The sequence below is a fragment of the Triturus cristatus genome, chromosome 7 (assembly GCF_964204655.1).
Source record: "Triturus cristatus chromosome 7, aTriCri1.1, whole genome shotgun sequence".
Lineage (NCBI taxonomy): Eukaryota > Metazoa > Chordata > Amphibia > Caudata > Salamandridae > Triturus > Triturus cristatus.
In genome coordinates, this window is record NC_140590.1 from 1,548,610,919 (window position 1) to 1,548,630,148 (window position 19,230).

The 19,230-nt window shown below is 45.8% G+C and overlaps 1 protein-coding gene across 1 annotated transcript in view; it reads left to right on the top strand.

The window, feature by feature from the left end:
• Nucleotides 1-580: 580 nt before the first annotated feature.
• Nucleotides 581-19,230, top strand: part of LOC146812348 (potassium channel subfamily K member 9-like) — a 228,336-nt gene continuing 209,686 nt past the window's right edge. The window contains exon 1 of the mRNA XM_085619341.1: nt 581-605. The gene's annotated coding sequence lies outside the window, so the exon portion shown is untranslated. The remainder of the gene's footprint in view (nt 606-19,230) is intronic.

The window sequence follows — 19,230 nt, forward strand, 5'->3', positions numbered from 1 at the left end:
AATGGAGAAATTCTGTAAAGTTCAAGAACTAAAATACATGAAATGACACGTTTTACCTACATAAACTTATCAAGCATTTCAATAGTTTTTCTTATACATGTATCAATTAAGGATTTTTTGTTAATTCTGTTAAACAGCATAAGCTTGATAACATGGTCTTAACGGAAGATCGACACCAGAGCCCCCACCAATAAGATCTAAAAAAAGGTCAAAATAAACGAAAATGCAAGCAAAGAGAAATCAATATTGGCCATTCTATAACAATCAACAACATAACTCATGTGACCGATACTTAAAAAAACCTTTGAGTACCTTCATACCTGAGTCCTAATAATTCCTGATTTCCTAGCATCTCATAAAAGGTTGCCTTATATCACAGACATAATATTAATCCAAAAAATTTCGAAAAACAAATATCGGAACGTAAATGTATACTTAATTATTGTAATAAAGCGGGACTTCAGACACATGCTCTGTTGCTTTAGTCCTTCTTTATTTTAATCAATGTTGGTATACAACAGGTGTGACCTCTTCTTAATATACTTTCTTCTCTCTTGCAGGTGAACCATTCTCCTCAGGACCTTGGAGGAAAAAAGAAGCCACAGGTAAGTATAAAGTTTGGACTTTTCACTCTTGTGTTTCTACAGGGATGGGTGTGAGGAACGTTCATGCAGCCACCACCATCATCAGGTGTATAATTGGTCACTCCTTTAGATTATACAAATCCTTACTTTTCCCTTGAAAGCTTAGGGTCAATGGTATAGAATCACGAAGAAATAATTCTGCTCCTCTCCCTTCTTCTCTAAAATGAAATTCCCAGTGTTCCTCTGAACCCCACCTGTTTTCCACCCCTCCACCCAGGCGTGTACAAATATGGTGCAAAAACTCAAATTTTTCCATGAGGATGATAAAAAAAACACAGTAATTATTAGGACATAATGAGATTAACAGGAATGTTAGCAATCTTATGGCAATGACATCTTATATCCCAGGTGGTTTTTACTCGCCTCTCCCACTTCCCCAAAATACGTGACCGTACCTGGTGAAGCCACGCTCCTCCAGGAGTGTGGCCGGTCGTATCTTCTGACCGGTGGCCACCTGGCATTTTGAATCTGTCCTGGAAGCATCCTCCTGCGTATGGATCAGCGTTCTCTAGGAAGCTGGTGATGGATGTCTTCTACACGTGGTCTACCGATGTTTCCACCAGCTGTGAGTTCCACTCTACCTGGTCTCTTCCTGTTCCCTACCTTCCCCGTATTCTGACTACCAGTCCTCTTGTCTTCCTGGCATCAGAAAGCACCCCTGAATCCAGTCGAGTTTTAAAGGGGCCATGTATGTCGTTTTAAACATATAGGGGTTGATTCTGATACTGGATTTTTTTTCCGTACGACTCGTATCTGTATTTTTTTACGTACGAATCATACAAGTCCCGTACAAACGGCGAAGTATGATTCGTACGTGAAAAATACATACAAATCGCCTCGGAAAAAGTCTACGAGACGTCCCCGGACAGTTTTACTTACAAATCATAAAACTGAAGTCCGAGCGCGCAAGTACGATCCGTACCGCCCGTCTGAAAACACAAGCGCATGGAAAAGGCCCCGTACGGAGTGAACTTTGTACGACCCTTACCCCGAGTACACTTGTGCCCGGGGTACGAGTCGTACGGCCCCCCAGCCTCCCACCCCACCCACGTACGTCCGCACCTTACCCCCCACCCCCCATATGTATGGACTGTACCCCCCACCCCCGTATGTATGGACCGTACCCCCCACCCCCCGTATGTCCGCACCGTACCCCAGGCGTACCCCCCACCCGCGTATGTCCGCACCGTACCCCAGGCGCACCCCCACCCGCAAATGTCCGCACCGTACCCCAGGCGTACCCCAATCCTCGTGTATGTATGGTCCGTACATACACGAGGATTGGGGTACGCCTGGGGTACGGTGCGGACATACGCAGGTGGGGGTACGCCTGGGGTACGGTGCAGACATATGCGGGTGGGGGGTACACCTGGGGTACGGAGCGGATATACGCGAGGATTGGGGTATGCCTGGGGTACGGTGCGGACATACACGGGTGGGGGGGTACGCCTGGGGTACGGTGCGGACATACGCGAGGATTGGGGTACGCCTGGGGTATGGTGCGGACATACGCGGGTGGGGGGTACGGTAAATACATGCGGGGGTGGGGGGTACGGAACGAACTGCGTTAAGTGGGCGCGCACGCCACGAATGGCGTAAAGTAACTTAGCATTTAAAAAACCGTACAAATTCACTGAAAAAACCATAGGTTTCACACACGTTATAGTTAGGAATTAGCATTTAAAAAACCTTGCAAATTCACTGAAAAAACCATAGGTTTCACACATGTTATAGTTAGCGGAAATTTTACTGATAAAAAACCAATGAAATTCCCCCGTTATAGTTAGTGCAGGAAACTATAACTCACGCGACCGCAATCTTCTGCTGATGACATATGTGTCTTTATGAAAAAAAAATATTTGTAATATATGTATAGCTAAAAATTTATGGAAGAAGACATGGGCAAATAAGTGTCTAAATACAGTATTAGCATCAGCAGAGGATTGCGGTCGCGTGAGTTATAGTTTCCTGCACTAACTATAACGGGGGAATTTCATTGGTTTTTTATCAGTAAAATTTCCGCTAACTATAACATGTGTGAAACCTATGGTTTTTTCAGTGAATATATATCTATATATATATATATATATATATATATATATATATATATTCTTTCCCAGGTGCTCCGGTATGCCTGCCACCTCCAAAACAGAGGGCGCGCCGACAAACGGACCGCCAAAGCCCGGCCCGAAAATATCAGGAAAAAGATCCTTTGAAGAAAGGAAAGTCGACGACTTGTCTGTTGCGCTCAGTATTTTATTGTCAGCACAAACGTTAGACGCGTTTCGCCTGTGTGAACAGGCTTGTTCACTAACGGTTCACATAAAGTTTTCTGCCATTTTTAAACAAAACAGTGATTGCGTGACACGTGACAAACTACAAAACCATAAATAGTGAAAACAGACTGGTAGTTCTTTACGAAAATATCTCGTGTGTCAGCTCTCATGATTGTATTCAAAATTCAGGCGCACAGATACATCAGATATTGTAGCATTGCCCATTGAAGCAGAACTCGTATGAGCGACAGAAATTGCATCAGCAAATATCGAGAGCGCCGCCTCCTCCCTTTCTTGAACTTCTGATGCTGACATTATGTTTACAGAAGAATGGAGTTGGGATAATCCCAGCGCACAGAACCGCCAGTGTCCGTTTTACAGTGATTGGGACTTTAATAGCTTTTACTGGCTTTCCCTCTTCCGATCCGTATCCAGCGCTCGCTTACCTCCAGAGGTCAGTCACGTTCCCCGGGCTTGGGTCGAAACAGCAATTGTGAAAGCACAAAAGAAATCAAGGGAACAAATACTCTTTAGCCGGGAGCAACAGCCAGATATGCGAGCTACTGTAAAGGATGACCAGTGTAGACTAATTACTAATTACAATACTCAAGAGGGCAGCTTGCGTAAGATTCTACAAAAGCATTGGCACATCATTGCAAATGACCCCGTATTAAAGAAGCAAGTGGGGCGCAAACCTCTAATAACATTCAGAAAAGCAAAATCCCTGAAACAATCACTGGTCTCTAACATGCTACCAACGACACAGGTGCAGGCACCCAAAACATGGCTTAAAAGAAAAGATGGTTTTGTAAAATGTGCAAAATGTAAAGCCTGTATCCATGGCAGGAATACATCTACTTTCTCAGGCGGCCTACTGCCCCATGCAAGTAAGATTAGAGGTCAATACTCATGTAGGACTGATTTTGCTGTCTATGTGCTGCGGTGCCCATGTGGCCTTCAGTACGTAGGCAGCACGATCTTGCCTGTTCACAAGCGTATCCTGCAGCACCTAAGGGCCATTAAGAATGGAGATAAGACCTATCCCGTAGCCAGGCATTTTGATCAATATCATAATAGAAATACTGTGGGTTTTGAGTATTGTGTGATTGACGCAGCTCCTATGAGCGTTAGGGGAGGTGATCGAGTGAAAAGATTGAGAAAATTAGAGTCGAGTTACATCATTCGTCTCAATACAAAGATCCCTGAGGGTCTTAACATTGAAGAAGACTTCCACACACATCTATAAATGCAATTCTGCTTCCGTCCTAGCCCAATTATCTGTAAAGAAATTTTGTAAAGATTGAATCTGGTGAACTTTTAATACAAAAAACTCTTCTAGCACAAGCACTTTACACAGACTAATGCAAATCAAAGGTGGTCTCAATGAACTTGCTCATGTTTTCAGCACAGTGTCAAGTTTGCCCACTTGGGCTTGATTGTCTGTAACCGTGGTTTATCTGAAATCATGTATATTAATCAGTCTATTGTGGCAATAGGTTAGCCCACTGGGGCTGTCCCGACTATGATGTAGATACATTTGCCCATGGTTCGTATCCTGGCATATCACCAAATTTTATTTAAAAATATGACGTGTTTGCCTCAAATTTTGAAATCGGTACAGGAATGACCCTGCATAATTTAAAGTTAGTTTTGAGGCACAAAATTGTCAGGATAATATATTTACTGTTTTGAATACAATCATGAGAGCTGACACACGAGATATTTTCATAAAGAACTACCAGTCTGTTTTCACTATTTATGGTTTTGTAGTTTGTCACGTGTCACGCAATCACTGTTTTGTTTAAAAATGGCAGAAAACTTTATGTGAACCGTTAGTGAACAAGCCTGTTCACACAGGCGAAACGCGTCTAACGTTTGTGCTGACAATAAAATACTGAGCGCAACAGACAAGTCGTCGACTTTCCTTTCTTCAAAGGAACTTTTTCCTGATATATATATATATATATATATATATATTCACAAAAAAAACCATAGGTTTCACACACGTTATAGTTAGGAATTAGCATTTAAAAAACCTTGCAAATTTACTGAAAAAAACATAGGTTTCACACATGTTATAGTTAGCTGGACATTTCACTCGTAAAAAACCATTGAAATTCCCCCGTTATAGTTAGTTCAGCTAACTATAACTCGCGTGATGGCGTCGCATATTACATCATTGTATTCACTAGGATACTGTTAATAAGTCAGTTATACAATTAATTTTACAAAAAAAAACATCCATTTAGACGCCTATTTACCCATTTATTCTTCCATTAACCTTTAGATATTCATATATAAAAAATATTTTTTTTCCAGAAAGACACATATTCACTGGATGATGTCATCAGTGATGTCATCAGTGATGTCATTTGAGATGTCATCAGTGATGTCATGAGTGATGTCACTGACCATGTCATGAGTGATGTAATATGCTACGTCATCAGTAGTGGATTGCAGTCGCGCAAGTTATAGTTAGCTGAACTAACTATAACAGGGGAATTTCAATGGTTTTTCACGATTGAAATGTCCAGCTAACTATAACGTGTGAAACCTATGGTTTTTTCAGTGAATTTGCAAGGTTTTTTAAATGCTAATTCCTAACTATAACGTGTGTGAAACCTATGTTTTTTTTGTGAATTTGTAAGGTTTTTTAAATACTAATTTATGTATGTATTATTATATTTTTTATATATTTATTTTACAATAAACTACCTATGTATATAGTTATAGATTGACTGTATCCTTTAATATGGAATGGCTCAGCTCTTTTATTTTGAATTTGGATAAAGTTGAAAAGCATAGTTAATATCTTCTATAAACTTGTAAACAGTTTAAAATGTTTTGTTTTTTTAAAGGGTTTTTCACGGTGCGCACACGGAGCGCGCACGGTGCGTGCACCCCGCGATTTTTTGAAAAAAAATAAAATGTTTTTTTCACCCTTCGGTGTCCTTCAGGGACCCCCTGACAAAGGCTAGGGGGTCAGGAACTCACTACCCTGCCCCCTTTTCACGTTCTCCACCTTTCTTTTTCACTGCCACACACAAAATGGCGTCCGACACTTCCTGATTTCGACCGATTCGAATGTTGACTGACATCTAACCACCAATCAGAATTACGCTCGCGCACATTTGGTGCACGCAAGGTGCGGTCACCGTGCGCGCACGGTGCGCACATATAGATATTTATGTACTTTTAACTGCAATTTTCTCAGGAACTACTGAACAGATTGACACCATATATGCAAAAGGCACATGCCTGACCTGAGGACTACCTCTTTGCCAAATTTCAAGTAATTCTGTTCAGCCGTTCGGGCTGTACCTTCGACTAAAGGTTCTATGGGAAAATGCATGGGGAAAATGCGTTTTGGGACCCCCCTTTTTTCTCAGCCCCCGCTTGACGAATCACCCCGAGACTTTCAGGGTAGGAGCTGAGCGGAGCGCCCCATTAGTTTTGAAAATTTCGCGAGGATTCGCCAACCAGCGCCAAAGTTATTCAAAATAGAATTTTCAGATTTCCTATGGGAACTCGGTCCTAACTATAACTATCAACTGGCGACCGACAGTAGATAAGATATATATATATATATATATATATATATATATATATATATATATATATATATCCAAGCTCACAGTTCCTCCTCCCTTCTTTAGGAACACAGCCAGCACTCACAGGACAATTTGGTGCCGATTCCGATTCGTTAAAAATATTCCCTGTACGAATTGTATCCGTATTTTTTTACGTACGAATCGTACAAGTCCCGTACAAACTGGCAAGTACGATTCGTATGTAAAAAAATCCATACGAATCGCATTGGGAAAATTCCCCGACACGTCCTCGGGTCGGAAAAAGTGTCCGACACGTCCCCGGACATTTTTACGTACAAATCGGGAAAATGAAGTCCGAGCGCGCAAGTACGATCCGTCCCGTCCGTCCGAATACACAATATGGAAAAAACACCGTATAGAGCGAACTCCCATAGCAACCATGGAGACGTCCAAACATGTGCCCGCATATGTGCCGAACACCCCCCCAGCCCACCCCCAAGTATGCACCGTACCCCCAGCCCCCCCATGTACGCGCCGTACCCCTAGCCCCCCCATGTACGCGCTGTACCCCCACCCCCATATGTACGGTGCGTACCCCCACCCCCCGTATGTACGAAGCATACCCCCACTTCACCCCGTATGTATGGAGCATACCCCCACCCCCGTATGTTCGGTGTGTACCCCTCGTATGTACGGAGCGTACATACGGGGGGTGGGGGTATGCTCCGTACAGACGAGGGGTACGCAACGTACATATGGGGGGTTGGGGGTACGCTCCGTACATACGAGGGGTACGCACCGTACATACGGGGGTGGGGGTACGCTCTGTACATACGAGGGGTACGCACCATACATACGGGGGGTGGGGGTACGCTCCGTACATACGAGGGGTACGCACCGTACATACGGGGGGTGGAGGTGCGCTCCGTACATACGAGTGGTACGCACCGTACATATGGGGGTGGGGGTACGCTCCGTACATATGAGGGGTACGCACCGTACATACGGGGGTGGGGGTACGCACCGTACCTACGGGGTGGGGTGGGGGTACACTCCATACCTACGGGGTGGGGTGGGGGTATGCTCCATACATACGGGGGTGGGGGTACGGCACGGACATGGGGGGGGTCTGGGGGTACGGTGCGGACGTGTAGGGATGGGGTTACGGTGCGTACCGGGCCCCCTTTTTGCCGTGCATCGTGGCGTACTTGGCTTTTCCGGCACTTTTTGGGTCCTGTAAAAATATTGCCGTGCGAAGTGCTGTGGGTACGAATCGTACTTGCTGGTCCATAAAACGCTGCCTGACTCCGTGCGAATGTCGCGTACGCGGTGTCCCGGATCGGAATTGCGGGTATATTTTGGCCGGTCGGTGTTTTTTACGATTCGTGCGGAAATGGTGTTTCCGTACGAATCGCACTTGCATGTTTGTAAGGTATTTTTCCCGGGTACGAGTCGAACGGAGAAAACGCTCCGTCCGACGATTCGTACCCGGTTTTTCCAGGATCGGAATCGGCCCCTTTGCGTCAAGTTTTTATTTCCTTGTCAGCAACAAAAAACGTGTTTCAGCTTCTGCCTTCGTGTGAGCTTGGATTTTTGACGCGGAATACCACCGCGTTGCCGGCACCCGCCCGCGAGTGCTCCTATTTTATGGCGTACTAAGGAGCTTTGATATATATATATATATATATATATATATATATTATCTACTGGTGGTCGCCAGTAGATAGTTAAAGTTAGGATCGTGTTTCCATAGGAAATCCGCAACATTCTATTTGGAATAACTTTGGCGCCGATTGACGAATTCTCGCGAAATTTTCAAAATAGGTGGGGCGCTCCGCTCCGCTCCTTCCCTGAAAGTCTCGGGGGGATTCGTTAAGCGGGGGCTGAGAAAAAGGGGGGTCCCAAAACGCATTTTCCCCATGCATTTTTCCATAGGACCTTTAGTCCAAGCTACAGCCCGAACGGCTGAACAGAATTACTTAAAATTTGGCAGAGAGGTAGCCCTCAGGTCAGGGATGTGTCTTTTGCAGGTCTGGTGTAAATCTGTTCAGTATTTCCTGAGAAAATAGCATTTAAAAGCATATATATATCTATAAGCGCGCACCGTGCGCGTACGGTAAAACTTACTGTACGCGCACGCTGCCGTGCGCGAGCACGATTCTGATTGGTTGTTAGATCTTAGTAAACATTCGAATCGGTCAAAACCATGCAGTGTCACCGCCATTTTGTCTCTCGCAGTCTGAGGGGGTGAAAAACAAAGGTGGAGAACGTGAAAAGGGGGCAGGGTGGACAATTCCTGACCCCCTAGCCTTTGTCAGGGGTTCCCAGAAGGACCCCCAAGGGCCAAAATTTCTTTTAATTTTGTTTCGAAAAATCGCGGAGTGCGCGTAGCGTGCGCGTGCGGTAGAAACGGAAAAATTCAGCGAACTGCGTAACGTGGGCGTGCGGTGCGCGAAGCGCACTGCACGCCCACAGCGTGCGTACGGTGCACGGTGAAAAACCTTAAAAAAAAAAAAAATACATAACTTAGCATTTAAAAAAACGTACAAATTCACTGAAAAAACCATAGGTTTCACACACGTTATAGTTAGGAATTAGCATTTAAAACCTTGCAAATTCACTTAAAAAACCATAGGTTTCACACATGTTGTGGTTAGCTGGAAATTTCACTTGTGAAAAACCATTGAAATTCCCCCGCTATGGTTAGTGCAGGCAACTATAACTCACGCGACCGCAATCCTCTGCTGATGACGTCAGATATTACATCACTGATGACATATGTGTCTTTCTGAAAAAAAAATATTTGTAATATGTGTATAGCTAAAAATTAATGGAAGAAGACATGGGTAAATAAGTGTCTAAATACAATGATGTAATATCTGACGTCATCAGCAGAGGATTGCGGTCGCGTGAGTTATAGTTGCCTGCACTAACTATAACGGTGGAATTTCAATGGTTTTTCACGAGTGAAATGTCCAGCTAACTATAACATGTGTGAAACCTATGGTTTTTTAAGTGAATATATATATATATATATATATATGAATGCTCGTTTGCCACGCCCCAGGAATGAGCTGCACTCGAACGCTGAACAAGGTAGCAAGCCTTTAATCAAGAGTACAGGCAGAATGATGCTGGTAGTTCAAATCTGACAGCTACAACGCGATGAGCCTGACGCGTTTCGAAGTATTATCCTTCTTCCTCAGAGGCAATCATGATTGTAAATGCGTGCTCGGGTCTGCATCTCTTAATGCCCAATTATACGCCCCCAGATGGGCGGGTCAAATTTCCCAAGGCATCATGGATGTCGTAGTCCCAATAATCAAACCGCTGATGGTGCACTAATTTCTGTCCTTTGTGGGCCACCACCAACAGCGTCTGCCTTAATCCCAGATCAACGCTCCACATAACCGGCTTGGTATACATCCTGCCGCGTGGCCCCCTCTCTTCGCGGGGTGGTGTAACTCGACGGCGGGCCGCCGCCAAAAATGAATGCTCGTTTGCCACGTCGCAGGAATTTGAACTACCAGCATCATTCTGCCTGTACTCTTGATTAAAGGCTTGTTCAGCGTTCAAGTGCAGCTCATTCCTGGGGCGTGGCAAACGAGCATTCATTTTTGGCGGCGGCCCGCCGTCGAGTTGCACCACCCCGCGAAGAGAGGGGGCCATGCGGCAGGATGTATACTCCGGTTATGTGGAGCGTTGATCTGGGATTAAGGCAGACGCTGTTGGTGGTGGCCCATTGGCGGGCTTGAAAAGGACAGAAATTAGTGCACCATCAGCGGTTTGATTATTGGGACTACGACATCCATGATGCCTTGGGAAATTTGACCCGCCCATCTGGGGGCGTATAATTGGGCATTAAGAGATGCAGACCCGAGCACGCATTTACAATCACGATTGCCTCTGAGGAAGAAGGATAATACTTCGAAACGCGTCAGGCTCATCGCGTTGTAGCTGTCAGATTTGAACTACCAGCATCATTCTGCCTGTACTCTTGATTAAAGGCTTGCCACCTTGTTCAGCGTTCGAGTGCAGCTCATTCCTGGGGCGTGGCAAACGAGCATTCATTTTTGGCGGCGGCCCGCCGTCGAGTTGCACCACCCCGCGAAGAGAGGGGGCCACGCGGCAGGATGTATACCAAGCCGGTTATGTGGAGCGTTGATCTGGGATTAAGGCAGACGCTGTTGGTGGTGGCCCATTGGCGGGCTTGAAAAGGACAGAAATTAGTGCACCATCAGCGGTTTGATTATTGGGACTACGACATCCATGATGCCTTGGGAAATTTGACCCGCCCATCTGGGGGCGTATAATTGGGCATTAAGAGATGCAGACCCGAGCACGCATTTACAATCACGATTGCCTCTGAGGAAGAAGGATAATACTTCGAAACGCGTCAGGCTCATCGCGTTGTAGCTGTCAGATTTGAACTACCAGCATCATTCTGCCTGTACTCTTGATTAAAGGCTTGCCACCTTGTTCAGCGTTCGAGTGCAGCTCATTCCTGGGGCGTGGCAAACGAGCATTCATTTTTGGCGGCGGCCCGCCGCCGAGTTGCACCACCCCGCGAAGAGAGGGGGCCACGCGGCAGGATGTATACCATGCCGGTTATGTGGAGCGTTGATCTGGGATTAAGGCAGACGCTGTTGGTGGTGGCCCATTGGCGGGCTTGAAAAGGACAGAAATTAGTGCACCATCAGCAGTTTGATTATTGGGACTACGACATCCATGATGCCTTGGGAAATTTGACCCGCCCATCTGGGGGCGTATAATTGGGCATTAAGAGATGCAGACCTGAGCACGCATTTACAATCACGATTGCCTCTGAGGAAGAAGGATAATACTTCGAAACGCGTCAGGCTCATCGCGTTGTAGCTGTCAGATTTGAACTACCAGCATCATTCTGCCTGTACTCTTGATTAAAGGCTTGCCACCTTGTTCAGCGTTCGAGTGCAGCTCATTCCTGGGGCGTGGCAAACGAGCATTCATTTTTGGCGGCGGCCCGCCGTCGAGTTGCACCACCCCGCGAAGAGAGGGGGCCACGCGGCAGGATGTATACCAAGCCGGTTATGTGGAGCGTTGATCTGGGATTAAGGCAGACGCTGTTGGTGGTGGCCCATTGGCGGGCTTGAAAAGGACAGAAATTAGTGCACCATCAGCGGTTTGATTATTGGGACTACGACATCCATGATGCCTTGGGAAATTTGACCCGCCCATCTGGGGGCGTATAATTGGGCATTAAGAGATGCAGACCCGAGCACGCATTTACAATCACGATTGCCTCTGAGGAAGAAGGATAATACTTCGAAACGCGTCAGGCTCATCGCGTTGTAGCTGTCAGATTTGAACTACCAGCATCATTCTGCCTGTACTCTTGATTAAAGGCTTGCCACCTTGTTCAGCGTTCGAGTGCAGCTCATTCCTGGGGCGTGGCAAACGAGCATTCATTTTTGGCGGCGGCCCGCCGTCGAGTTGCACCTCCCCGCGAAGAGAGGGGGCCACGCGGCAGGATGTATACCAAGCCGGTTATGTGGAGCGTTGATCTGGGATTAAGGCAGACGCTGTTGGTGGTGGCCCATTGGCGGGCTTGAAAAGGACAGAAATCAGTGCACCATCAGCGGTTTGATTATTGGGACTACGACATCCATGATGCCTTGGGAAATTTGACCCGCCCATCTGGGGGCGTATAATTGGGCATTAAGAGATGCAGACCCGAGCACGCATTTACAATCACGATTGCCTCTGAGGAAGAAGGATAATACTTCGAAACGCATCAGGCTCATCGCGTTGTAGCTGTCAGATTTGAACTACCAGCATCATTCTGCCTGTACTCTTGATTAAAGGCTTGCCACCTTGTTCAGCGTTCGAGTGCAGCTCATTCCTGGGGCGTGGCAAACGAGCATTCATTTTTGGCGGCGGCCCGCCGTAGAGTTGCACCACCCCGCGAAGAGAGGGGGCCACGCGGCAGGATGTATACCAAGCCGGTTATGTGGAGCGTTGATCTGGGATTAAGGCAGACGCTGTTGGTGGTGGCCCATTGGCGGGCTTGAAAAGGACAGAAATTAGTGCACCATCAGCGGTTTGATTATTGGGACTACGACATCCATGATGCCTTGGGAAATTTGACCCGCCCATCTGGGGGCGTATAATTGGGCATTAAGAGATGCAGACCCGAGCACGCATTTACAATCACGATTGCCTCTGAGGAAGAAGGATAATACTTCGAAACGCGTCAGGCTCATCGCGTTGCAGCTGTCAGATTTGAACTACCAGCATCATTCTGCCTGTACTCTTGATTAAAGGCTTGCCACCTTGTTCAGCGTTCGAGTGCAGCTCATTCCTGGGGCGTGGCAAACGAGCATTCATTTTTGGCGGCGGCCCGCCGTCGAGTTGCACCACCCCGCGAAGAGAGGGGGCCACGCGGCAGGATGTATACCAAGCCGGTTATGTGGAGCGTTGATCTGGGATTAAGGCAGACGCTGTTGGTGGTGGCCCATTGGCGGGCTTGAAAAGGACAGAAATTAGTGCACCATCAGCGGTTTGATTATTGGGACTACGACATCCATGATGCCTTGGGAAATTTGACCCGCCCATCTGGGGGCGTATAATTGGGCATTAAGAGATGCAGACCCGAGCACGCATTTACAATCACGATTGCCTCTGAGGAAGAAGGATAATACTTCGAAACGCGTCAGGCTCATCGCGTTGTAGCTGTCAGATTTGAACTACCAGCATCATTCTGCCTGTACTCTTGATTAAAGGCTTGCCACCTTGTTCAGCGTTCGAGTGCAGCTCATTCCTGGGGCGTGGCAAACGAGCATTCATTTTTGGCGGCGGCCCGCCGTCGAGTTGCACCACCCCGCGAAGAGAGGGGGCCACGCGGCAGGATGTATACCAAGCCGGTTATGTGGAGCGTTGATCTGGGATTAAGGCAGACGCTGTTGGTGGTGGCCCATTGGCGGGCTTGAAAAGGACAGAAATTAGTGCACCATCAGCGGTTTGATTATTGGGACTACGACATCCATGATGCCTTGGGAAATTTGACCCGCCCATCTGGGGGCGTATAATTAGGCATTAAGAGATGCAGACCCGAGCACGCATTTACAATCACGATTGCCTCTGAGGAAGAAGGATAATACTTCGAAACGCGTCAGGCTCATCGCGTTGTAGCTGTCAGATTTGAACTACCAGCATCATTCTGCCTGTACTCTTGATTAAAGGCTTGCCACCTTGTTCAGCGTTCGAGTGCAGCTCATTCCTGGGGCGTGGCAAACGAGCATTCATATATATATATATATATATATATATATATATGTACAAAAAACGAAGTTCCACTCGAGCTCTCAGGGGCATGTGCACAGAAATAGCAGACTCAGATCCAAAAGTAAAGGGGGTTTATTACTTCATAGACCCGCCGTGACGCGTTTCGCCACTTTCGTGGCTTGTTCACACAACGTTGTACATACGAAAGACACCATTACATACTTTTCAAATGTCATGGAAAGAGAAAGAGGCTCTCGCGTTTGATGTAGCATTACATTGTAGACATGGAAGCAGTACGAGCGCCATCTTTGCCTGTCTATTCTAATATAATTATAGTACTGTCACTCGTTCTAGATGACGTATTTGTGAAATTATAACTATAAAAAATGTTAATTAAAGGATACTCGAAATTACCAGTACCATTTCAACCAATTTAAAAAAATATATCGTTATGCGTCATTATTTTGCATTTTCCTTCGGGATGATAATAGACAACCGTTTATACATTTGTAATGCAGTCATGTAATTAATAATACCATTAATAATACCATCCTTCGTCAATTCAGACAATTATACATTGTAAGGTAAAATTAATAAAGTTTTTTTACACGTCTCAGAAAAAAGTTTTTTCTAGTTGCCAGGTTACAAAATTAACATTGTTAATCAAATGTGAATTTTAAAGTCATATTAGTGACGGTACTTGCTTCCTTGGTGTCCTAAGAGTCTCTAGTGATCAAAATGTTGTTTCCCCTTGTTAGTGGGTGAAATCGAGATTCTTCATATTTTGTATATCTCCTGTACTTGATGTACTTATGTTCGTTATGTTATACCCTGTTATACATAACGAACATAAGTACATCAAGTACAGGAGATATACAAAATATGAAGAATCTCGATTTCACCCACTAACAAGGGGAAACAACATTTTGATCACTAGAGACTCTTAGGACACCAAGGAAGCAAGTACCGTCACTAATATGACTTTAAAATTCACATTTGATTAACAATGTTAATTTTGTAACCTGGCAACTAGAAAAAACTTTTTTCTGAGACGTGTAAAAAAACTTTATTAATTTTACCTTACAATGTATAATTGTCTGAATTGACGAAGGATGGTATTATTAATGGTATTATTAATTACATGACTGCATTACAAATGTATAAACGGTTGTCTATTATCATCCCGAAGGAAAATGCAAAATAATGACGCATAACGATATATTTTTTTAAATTGGTTGAAATGGTACTGGTAATTTCGAGTATCCTTTAATTAACATTTTTTATAGTTATAATTTCACAAATACGTCATCTAGAACGAGTGACAGTACTATAATTATATTAGAATAGACAGGCAAAGATGGCGCTCGTACTGCTTCCATGTCTACAATGTAATGCTACATCAAACGCGAGAGCCTCTTTCTCTTTCCATGACATTTGAAAAGTATGTAATGGTGTCTTTCGTATGTACAACGTTGTGTGAACAAGCCACGAAAGTGGCAAAACGCGTCACGGCGGGTCTATGAAGTAATAAACCCCCTTTACTTTTGGATCTGAGTCTGCTATTTCTGTGCACATGCCCCTGAGAGCTCGAGTGGAACTTCGTTTTTTGTACATATTGTTAGCCGGTTCTGCTCCGCCGGTCTCGAGCCACCCCCTTAAAAGATTGAGGACACTTGGAAGGAGGATCTCGGCTTGAATATATATATATATATATATATATATATATATATGGAAAATGTCACATCTACTGCCGTTAACTTTCACAAAAAGCTTACAAACATGTGAGTTTACAAATAAATGTAAAGTGCTCATATTTCTAAGTGTTTAAATTAATTATTTAGCTTGACCACGGCTGCTTAATGTCCCGATTTATTTATACAAATCGTGCTCTCTAGTGAGCGTTCATGTCCTTGTCCACAATTTAAAAGTTATTAAAGTTGCAATCTCTCCAAATTTCGATTGCTTTTTTTATATTGCGCTGTTATCTTTATATTCCATTTTATCTCTCTTTCAGATCACGCTCTCTAGTGAGCACTTTAAATTTATTTGTAAACTCACATGTTTGTAAGTTTTTTGTAAAAGTTAACCACATTAACCATAATGCATCACACCCAAAACAGGAAGTAACTGGGGACTATTAGAAATAAAAGATGTCTGTTTCTAGTATACAGTATCCGGTGATCAAGCCTTGAGTAAAGGTGAAACGCATTGGGTACGGCAATTATTTGAAATAAAGCCGCCTTAAATTTCTGAGAACACGAGTGAGTGCGTTTTTCTAAAAGAAATCAGTCTGTCGCGAGGCAGTAGATTTGACATTTTCCATTGAAACCGGCGTGGCCCTGACGGAAGAAACACACTGCCTTGGACAAGAGCGCCAGCGTCAAACCAGGGCTACAATGTGGCAAAATATATATATATATATATATATATATATATTCACTGAAAAAACCATAGGTTTCACACACGTTATAGTTACGAATTAGCATTTAAAAAACCTTGCAAATTCACTTAAAAAACCATAGGTTTCACACATGTTATAGTTAGCTGGACATTTCACTCGTAAAAAACCAATGAAATTCCCCCGTTATAGTTAGTGCAGGCAACTATAACTCACGCGACCGCAATCCTCTGCTGATGACGTCAGATATTACATCACTGTATTTAGACACTTATTTACCCATGTCTTCTTCCATTAATCTTTAGCTATACATATATTACACATATTTATTTTTCATAAAGACACATATGTCATCAGTGATGTAATATCTGACTTCATCAGCAGAGGATTGCGGTCGCGTAAGTTATAGTTGCCTGCACTAACTATAACGGGGGAATTTCATTGGTTTTTTACGAGTGAAATGTCCAGCTAACTATAACATGTGTGAAACCTATGGTTTTTTAAGTGAATTTGCAAGGTTTTTTAAATGTTAATTCGTAACTATAACGTGTGTGAAACCTATGGTTTTTTCAGTGAATTTGTACAGTTTTTTAAATGCTAAGTTATGTATTTATTAATTTTTTTTTTTTCAGGTTTTTCACCGTGCGCGCCCCGTGCGCGCACCATGCAGTTCGCGCACCGTGCGCGCGCTGTGGGCGCACGGTGCACTTTGCGAGCACCCACGGTGCGATGTTGCTTTTAGAGGTGCCTTTCCGGAGGCTGTGAGCTCATTGGCTAGTGGCTGTGCAAATTTTTCCATCCTGGGTGATCTAAATCTCCACTTTGACAGGTTAGAGTCTCCGGCCATCAGTGGTTTTTTGGCCGACTTAGAGGCTTTGCAGTTGACCCAGCTTATTTCTCAGCCTACACACGTGGCCGGCCACATCCTGGATCCGTTTTTTACCACTCTCTCGGACGTTCGGATCGTGGCGGTTGATCCTGTGATATGGTCTGACCACTATCTGGTGTCTGCCTGGCTTCCTCTCCCTGCCAATCCTACTATACCGCCTCCCTTGCGGATACCTCGGCGCCACTGGAACAAACTTAGGCTAGAGGACCTTCACCGCATTATGGGTGCTGAGCCATTAGGTCCCTTGCTGAATGCCACCTCGGGCTATGACCGGTTTTGTAACTGGATTACCAGGGCGCTGGACGTCCTGGTACCTATCATCTCCAGCAAGTCCAGTCCCCGGCAGGCCAGCCCCTGGTATGACAGCGCGCTGCGTGCTCTGAAGTCCTCTTGCAGACGGGCGGAAAGGGTGTGGCGTAAGTCGTACGATGCCGATAAGAAATCCATCTACCTGGCCCTAGTTAAGCTTTACCATCGAGCTATATGCAGGGCCCGGGCGGCGTTTTACGCAGCCGAATTTAGAAACAGCCCTAACCCGACTAAAACCATCTTTAAAACCGTAAAAGATTTAATGGCAAAGAGAGTTCCCCCACAGTTGGACAGTTCCATCGCCCACTGTGAAGCCTTAGCCACCTTCTTTCTGGATAAAGTCAGGAAAATCTATCTGGCGTTCCCAAGCACACTGTCTCCTGTGATCCCCTGGAGCGGCTCTAGCAGTTGCCCATCGCTGCACTCCTTTCCTACCATCTCCGATGAGGAGTTCGCAATGTGGGCCCTGCGAGTCAAGTCTGGATCGCCTGCAGACCCGGTAAGATCTGCTCTTTTCAGGGACGTTGCTTTTCAGGGACGCACAGTAGTGTGCTCCCTGATTAACCTTTCCCTAACTTCTGGCCTGGTCCCTGCCAAATGGAAGCAAGCGGTGGTTTCCCCGATCCTAAAAAAACCATCTTTGGATCCATCGAGACCTGAAAACTACCGCCCTATATCTTTGCTCCCTTGGCCGGCCAAGGTCATGGAGGCCCATGTAAATCGGGCCCTCACGAAGCATATGACCCTTGTGAATGTCCTGGACCCAACGCAGAATGGGTTTCGTGCTGGTCACAGCACTGAGACGGCCCTTCTGGCAATGGTTGAGCATCTGCGAAGTGTGCTCGATGCAGGTCAAACGGCAGCGCTTATTTTACTAGATCTGAGCGCTGCCTTTGACACGGTCTCCCATCGCATCTTGCTACACCGCCTGCAGGACATTGGCATTTGTGGTTCAGCTCTGCAGTGGTGCCGCTCCTTCCTCAGTGATCGCTCCTTCTGCGTTGCCACCCCTCCTTTTCAGTCCAAGTACCATCCTTTGGACCTGGGGGTCCCGCAGGGCTCCTCGCTGAGTCCCACGCTTTTTAATCTGTACGTGCAGCCGCTGGCTGAGGTCGTCAGGCAATGGGGCCTTACCATGGTCTCCTATGCTGACGACACTCAGTTGGCGGTTACGATCAGCGGGGATGCCAAGCGGGATGCCCTCAGGTTCCGAAGTGGACTGAGAGAGGTGGCCAGCTGGATGAATAACAACTGTCTCCAACTGAACGCGTCAAAAACAGAGGTGATGATCGTTGGAAGGGAAGCGGACCACTGGGGGGACGAATGGTGGCCTCCAGAGCTGGGATCAGCGCCGGTCCCTGTTCTGGAACTCAGGAATCTCGGAGTCTGGCTTGACCATACGCTGAGCTTTGTGACTCACACAAAGAGAGTGGCGGCCTGCTGTTTTGGGGTACTACGCGGGCTAAGACCCCTGCTGCGTTTCTTCGATGCCCCTACAAGACAGCTGGTCATTCAAGCAATGATCATCTCGCGGTTGGATTATGCCAGTTCCCTCCTATTAGGAGCAAACCAAGCCGAGATTCTTCGTCTACAACGAGTTCAGAATGCGGCGGCTAGGGCGGTGGTTGGTCTGCCTCGATCCTGCCCTACTTCTAACACCCTGCGGTCCTTGCACTGGCTCCCGATATGCAAGCGTATCCAATTCAAGGCTCTCTGCCTGGTTTTTAAAATTCTGAGAGAGTTGGCACCCGGAATACTCAATTCATTGATCTCTCCTTATGTTCCTACCCGTTCACTACGATCCCTTGGACAGTCCTTGGTGGTCGTCCCCCGTTTCAGACTTAGTCGGATGGGGGGTCGCTCCTTCCGTGTGAAAGCCGCAACCCTCTGGAACGCTCTC